The sequence below is a fragment of the Neodiprion virginianus genome, chromosome 2 (genome assembly GCF_021901495.1).
Source record: "Neodiprion virginianus isolate iyNeoVirg1 chromosome 2, iyNeoVirg1.1, whole genome shotgun sequence".
Lineage (NCBI taxonomy): Eukaryota > Metazoa > Arthropoda > Insecta > Hymenoptera > Diprionidae > Neodiprion > Neodiprion virginianus.
The window spans coordinates 42,313,843-42,321,255 of NC_060878.1; positions in this window are offsets into that span (position 1 = coordinate 42,313,843).

Below are 7,413 nucleotides of genomic sequence, written 5' to 3' on the forward strand. Positions count from 1 at the left end.
AATTTTGCGAGAGGAATCGATGAAGCGCAGTCTCGATACGCTGCGATCAACGCATCAAAAGTTAGAGCCAAAAAACGAGAACCTGAGTTTTCGGCATTTTTCAGCAGGTGCTTTTTCCTTCGTAACTTCTTCCCTGTTGATCCCACGCTTCTTTCGCTGCGTTTTCTGAGTTCCTGGGGGTCCAATTAGCCAGAAAAGGGTCATACAAATCGAATCCGAGACCAAAAATTTTCGGTCGAAAAATGGAAAAGAAGTAAGGCTAACCTTTTGTATTTTTGGCGAAAATTTTCGCGATTTTGAAAAGTGCTGGAATAAATTCTTTCTGCCACTATTCCGAAGTAATTTTGCGAGAGGAATCGATTAAGCGCAGTCTCGATACGCTGCGAGCAGCGGATCAAAAGTTACAGCCGAAAAACCAGAACCTGAGTTTTCGGCATTTTTCAGCAGGTGCTTTTTCCTTCGTAACTTCTTCCCTGTTGATCCCACGCTCCTTTCGCTGCGTTTTCTGAGTTTCTGGGGGTCCAATTAGCCAGAAAAGGGTCATACAAATCGAATCCGAGACCAAAAATTTTCGGTCGAAAAATGGAAAAGAAGTAAGGCTAACCTTTTGTATTTTTGGCGAAAATTTTCGCGATTTTGAAAAGTGCTGGAATAAATTCTTTCTGCCACTATTCCGAAGTAATTTTGCGAGAGGAATCGATTAAGCGCAGTCTCGATACGCTGCGAGCAGCGGATCAAAAGTTACAGCCGAAAAACCAGAACCTGAGTTTTCGGCATTTTTCAGCAGGTGCTTTTTCCTTCGTAACTTCTTCCCTGTTGATCCCACGCTCCTTTCGCTGCGTTTTCTGAGTTTCTGGGGGTCCAATTAGCCAGAAAAGGGTCATACAAATCGAATCCGAGACCAAAAATTTTCGGTCGAAAAATGGAAAAAAAGTAAGGCTAACCCCTTCGTATTTTTGGCGAAAATTTTCGCGATTTTGAAAAGTGCTGGAATAAATTCTTTCTACAACTATTCCGAAGTAATATTGCGAGAGGAATCGATTAAGCGCAGTCTCGATACGCTGCGATCAACGCATCAAAAGTTAGAGCCAAAAAACGAGAACCTGAGTTTTCGGCATTTTTCAGCAGGTGCTTTTTCCTTCGTAACTTCTTCCCTGTTGATCCCACGCTCCTTTCGCTGCGTTTTCTGAGTTTCTGGGGGTCCAATTAGCCAGAAAAGGGTCATACAAATCGAATCCGCCACCAAAAATTTTCGGTCGGAGAATAAAAAAAAAGTAAGGCTAACCCCTTTGTATTTTTGGCGAAAATTTTCGCGATTTTGAAAAGTGCTGGAATAAATTCTTTCTGCAACTATTCCGAAGTAATTTTGCGAGAGGAATCGATTAAGCGCAGTCTCGATACGCTGCGATCAACGCATCAAAAGTTAGAGCCAAAAAACGAGAACCTGAGTTTTCGGCATTTTTCAGCAGGTGCTTTTTCCTTCGTAACTTCTTCCCTGTTGATCCTACGCTCCTTTCGCTGCGTTTTCTGAGTTTCTGGGGGTCCAATTAGCCAGAAAAGGGTCATACAAATCGAATCCGCCACCAAAAATTTTCGGTCGGAGAATAAAAAAAAAGTAAGGCTAACCCCTTTGTATTTTTGGCGAAAATTTTCGCGATTTTGAAAAGTGCTGGAATAAATTCTTTCTGCCACTATTCCGAAGTAATTTTGCGAGAGGAATCGATCAAGCGCAGTCTCGATACGCTGCGATCAACGCATCAAAAGTTAGAGCCAAAAAACGAGAACCTGAGTTTTCGGCATTTTTCAGCAGGTGCTTTTTCCTTCGTAACTTCTTCCCTGTTGATCCCACGCTCCTTTCGCTGCGTTTTCTGAGTTCCTGGGGGTCCAATTAGCCAGAAAAGGGTCATACAAATCGAATCCGCCACCAAAAATTTTTGGTCGACAAATGGAAAAAAAGTAAGGCTAACCCCTTTGTATTTTTGGCGAAAATTTTCGCGATTTTGAAAAGTGCTGGAATAAATTCTTTCTGCCACTATTCCGAAGTAATTTTGCGAGAGGAATCGATTAAGCGCAGTCTCGATACGCTGCGAGCAGCGGATCAAAAGTTAGAGCCAAAAAACGAGAACCTGAGTTTTCGGCATTTTTCAGCAGGTGCTTTTTCCTTCGTAACTTCTTCCCTGTTGATCCCACGCTCCTTACGCTGCGTTTTCTGAGTTCCTGGGGGTCCAATTAGCCAGAAAAGGGTCATACAAATCGAATCCGAGACCAAAAATTTTCGGTCGAAAAATGGAAAAAAAGTAAGGCTAACCCCTTTGTATTTTTGGCGAAAATTTTCGCGATTTTGAAAAGTGCTGGAATAAATTCTTTCTGCCACTATTCCGAAGTAATTTTGCGAGAGGAATCGATTAAGCGCAGTCTCGATACGCTGCGAGCAGCGGATCAAAAGTTACAGCCGAAAAACCAGAACCTGAATTTTCGACATTTTTCAGCAGGTGCTTTTTCCTTCGTAACTTCTTCCCTGTTGATCCCACGCTCCTTTCGCTGCGTTTCCTGAGTTCCTGGGGGTCCAATTAGCCATAAAAGGGTCATACAAATCGAATCCGCCACCAAAAATTTTTGGTCGAAAAATGGAAAAAAAGTAAGGCTAACCCCTATGTATTTTTGGCGAAAATTTTCGCGATTTTGAAAAGTGCTGGAATAAATTCTTTCTGCCACTATTCCGAAGTAATTTTGCGAGAGGAATCGATGAAGCGCAGTCTCGATACGCTGCGATCAACGCATCAAAAGTTACAGCCGAAAAACCAGAACCTGAATTTTCGACATTTTTCAGCAGGTGCTTTTTCCTTCGTAACTTCTTCCCTGTTGATCCCACGCTTCTTTCGCTGCGTTTTCTGAGTTCCTGGGGGTCCAATTAGCCAGAAAAGGGTCATACAAATCGAATCCGCCACCAAAAATTTTCGGTCAGAGAATAAAAAAAAAGTAAGGCTAACCCCTTTGTATTTTTGGCGAAAATTTTCGCGATTTTGAAAAGTGCTGGAATAAATTCTTTCTACAACTATTCCGAAGTAATATTGCGAGAGGAATCGATTAAGCGCAGTCTCGATACGCTGCGATCAACGCATCAAAAGTTAGAGCCAAAAAACGAGAACCTGAGTTTTCGGCATTTTTCAGCAGGTGCTTTTTCCTTCGTAACTTCTTCCCTGTTGATCCCACGCTCCTTACGCTGCGTTTTCTGAGTTCCTGGGGGTCCAATTAGCCAGAAAAGGGTCATACAAATCGAATCCGAGACCAAAAATTTTCGGTCGAAAAATGGAAAAAAAGTAAGGCTAACCCCTTTGTATTTTTGGCGAAAATTTTCGCGATTTTGAAAAGTGCTGGAATAAATTCTTTCTGCCACTATTCCGAAGTAATTTTGCGAGAGGAATCGATGAAGCGCAGTCTCGATACGCTGCGATCAACGCATCAAAAGTTACAGCCGAAAAACCAGAACCTGAATTTTCGACATTTTTCAGCAGGTGCTTTTTCCTTCGTAACTTCTTCCCTGTTGATCCCACGCTTCTTTCGCTGCGTTTTCTGAGTTCCTGGGGGTCCAATTAGCCAGAAAAGGGTCATACAAATCGAATCCGCCACCAAAAATTTTCGGTCAGAGAATAAAAAAAAAGTAAGGCTAACCCCTTTGTATTTTTGGCGAAAATTTTCGCGATTTTGAAAAGTGCTGGAATAAATTCTTTCTACAACTATTCCGAAGTAATATTGCGAGAGGAATCGATTAAGCGCAGTCTCGATACGCTGCGATCAACGCATCAAAAGTTAGAGCCAAAAAACGAGAACCTGAGTTTTCGGCATTTTTCAGCAGGTGCTTTTTCCTTCGTAACTTCTTCCCTGTTGATCCCACGCTCCTTACGCTGCGTTTTCTGAGTTCCTGGGGGTCCAATTAGCCAGAAAAGGGTCATACAAATCGAATCCGAGACCAAAAATTTTCGGTCGAAAAATGGAAAAAAAGTAAGGCTAACCCCTTTGTATTTTTGGCGAAAATTTTCGCGATTTTGAAAAGTGCTGGAATAAATTCTTTCTGCCACTATTCCGAAGTAATTTTGCGAGAGGAATCGATTAAGCGCAGTCTCGATACGCTGCGAGCAGCGGATCAAAAGTTACAGCCGAAAAACCAGAACCTGAATTTTCGACATTTTTCAGCAGGTGCTTTTTCCTTCGTAACTTCTTCCCTGTTGATCCCACGCTCCTTTCGCTGCGTTTCCTGAGTTCCTGGGGGTCCAATTAGCCATAAAAGGGTCATACAAATCGAATCCGCCACCAAAAATTTTTGGTCGAAAAATGGAAAAAAAGTAAGGCTAACCCCTATGTATTTTTGGCGAAAATTTTCGCGATTTTGAAAAGTGCTGGAATAAATTCTTTCTGCCACTATTCCGAAGTAATTTTGCGAGAGGAATCGATGAAGCGCAGTCTCGATACGCTGCGATCAACGCATCAAAAGTTAGAGCCAAAAAACGAGAACCTGAGTTTTGCGCATTTTTCAGCAGGTGCTTTTTCCTTCGTAACTTCTTCCCTGTTGATCCCACGCTCCTTTCGCTGCGTTTTCTGAGTTCCTGGGGGTCCAATTAGCCAGAAAAGGGTCATACAAATCGAATCCGCCACCAAAAATTTTCGGTCGGAGAATAAAAAAAAAGTAAGGCTAACCCCTTTGTATTTTTGGCGAAAATTTTCGCGATTTTGAAAAGTGCTGGAATAAATTCTTTCTACAACTATTCCGAAGTAATATTGCGAGAGGAATCGATTAAGCGCAGTCTCGATACGCTGCGATCAACGCATCAAAAGTTAGAGCCAAAAAACGAGAACCTGAGTTTTCGGCATTTTTCAGCAGGTGCTTTTTCCTTCGTAACTTCTTCCCTGTTGATCCCACGCTCCTTTCGCTGCGTTTTCTGAGTTTCTGGGGGTCCAATTAGCCAGAAAAGGGTCATACAAATCGAATCCGAGACCAAAAATTTTCGGTCGAAAAATGGAATAAAAGTAAGGCTAACCCCTTCGTATTTTTGGCGAAAATTTTCGCGATTTTGAAAAGTGCTGGAATAAATTCTTTCTGCAACTATTCCGAAGTAATTTTGCGAGAGGAATCGATCAAGCGCAGTCTCGATACGCTGCGATCAACGCATCAAAAGTTAGAGCCAAAAAACGAGAACCTGAGTTTTCGGCATTTTTCAGCAGGTGCTTTTTCCTTCGTAACTTCTTCCCTGTTGATCCCACGCTCCTTTCGCTGCGTTTTCTGAGTTCCTGGGAGTCCAATTAGCCAGAAAAGGGTCATACAAATCGAATCCGCCACCAAAAATTTTCGGTCGGAGAATAAAAAAAAAGTAAGGCTAACCCCTTTGTATTTTTGGCGAAAATTTTCGCGATTTTGAAAAGTGCCGGAATAAATTCTTTCTGCAACTATTCCGAAGTAATATTGCGAGAGGAATCGATTAAGCGCAGTCTCGATACGCTGCGATCAACGCATCAAAAGTTAGAGCCAAAAAACGAGAACCTGAGTTTTGCGCATTTTTCAGCAGGTGCTTTTTCCTTCGTAACTTCTTCCCTGTTGATCCCACGCTCCTTTCGCTGCGTTTTCTGAGTTTCTGGGGGTCCAATTAGCCAGAAAAGGGTCATACAAATCGAATCCGAGACCAAAAATTTTTGGTCGAAAAATGGAAAAAAAGTAAGGCTAACCCCTTTGTATTTTTGGCGAAAATTTTCGCGATTTTGAAAAGTGCTGGAATAAATTCTTTCTGCCACTATTCCGAAGTAATTTTGCGAGAGGAATCGATTAAGCGCAGTCTCGATACGCTGCGATCATTGTATGAAAAGTGACAGCCGAAAAACGAAGAATTTTATTCGCCATTTCTGTCCTGTTCGTCCTACGCTCTTTTCGATGCGTTTTCTCAGTTCCTGGGGGTCCAATTAGCCAGAAAGGGGTCATTAAAATCGAATCCGAGACAAAAAAATTCTGGCTTCGAAAATGAAGAATAATGTAAGGCCAACGATGTGTCTCTACGAATCACACATGAATATGCTGTGTCCAGCTATTACCAGTAATTCGTCCGTAGTTTCCGATTTTCACAATTTCTTCATAGAGCTTTGCCTAACGGAACCAATAATAATCATACGTTACGGAAACATTACAATAAAAATGATATCATACGTGTTAATGTTTCAATTCAGACTCACTAATGGTTGAGCATCAGCATCACCGACATACACATATTGCACAACAGTGACTTTGTCAATGAAATGTCGATTATCAATCACTATTGAAAGTTCATTCGGGTCAGGCGGCAGAGCAGACGATTGATAATCCTTCATTCTCACAATCTAAGACGAGTAAACATATATCTTCCCGTTGAACGTGTTCCTTGACAAACCGCTGGAATATATATTTCACCGTAGAACAGATGCAGCCTACGCTTATGCATAGATTCACTATGTTCTAGGAGTCACGAAAAGTTGCCTGCAGTGGGACTGACTATACAAGTTTCCTGGAGACATGGTCTAGCTAGTGGAAAATCTCACGATGAATGAGAAAATGAGGCACTTATTACACTAATTGAGGATGAATGTATGGAAAATATGTTTGTTAGTGATCAGTCACACACAAATCGCTTAGACATTTATAATGTCATATCTAAAATTGAGTCGGAACGCTGTAGCATTACTGTAAGAGCCCTTAAGAAAATTGTTAGATGTAAGCAAAGGACGCGGGGTTTTGATTTAAGTACACACACGTGGGAGATATTCTGAAAAACATGAATCAGGTTGACGGGTAATCGCACAGAACTGTGTTCATTACAATGTTACAATTTTTTGTTAAATAGTACATTGTGCTACTAGTGCGAAAAGTGAGCGATGTCTAGTTAAACTTTTCAACCAAGTGTTGGAAAACGATATTATACGTTGATGTTCACAGCCTGCACATCAATGTTGAAAATGCAGGTATTTCGTTTATTTCCGCGGTCATCGATAGGGGGAAGGTGGAAAATAATTAAATGTTGAAATCGAAATAACGAAAGTACAATATATCCTAGATTAGTTCACAACATACAAAGTTTATTGGAATAGTCGATACAGTCGTCAAAAGAAGAATTCACAATCTTCGAAATCAGCACTGATAGTTTTGCACACAATATTCTAATTATTTTTTTAGTAATAAATACAATCCATGTATTTGCGTAGTCAGTCTTTTTGACAAATTAACAAAACTCTCACACTGCTGCAAGGAATTTTGTTCCGTAATATAATTTTACTCCAAGACGATCGCATGGTGAAAAACGCGCATAACGCAAGATGATTATCTAAACCGTCAGAATAAATATAAGATCTAATATTCTCTCTGTGCTCGTAACATACATTTCAATCATTATTATTCCG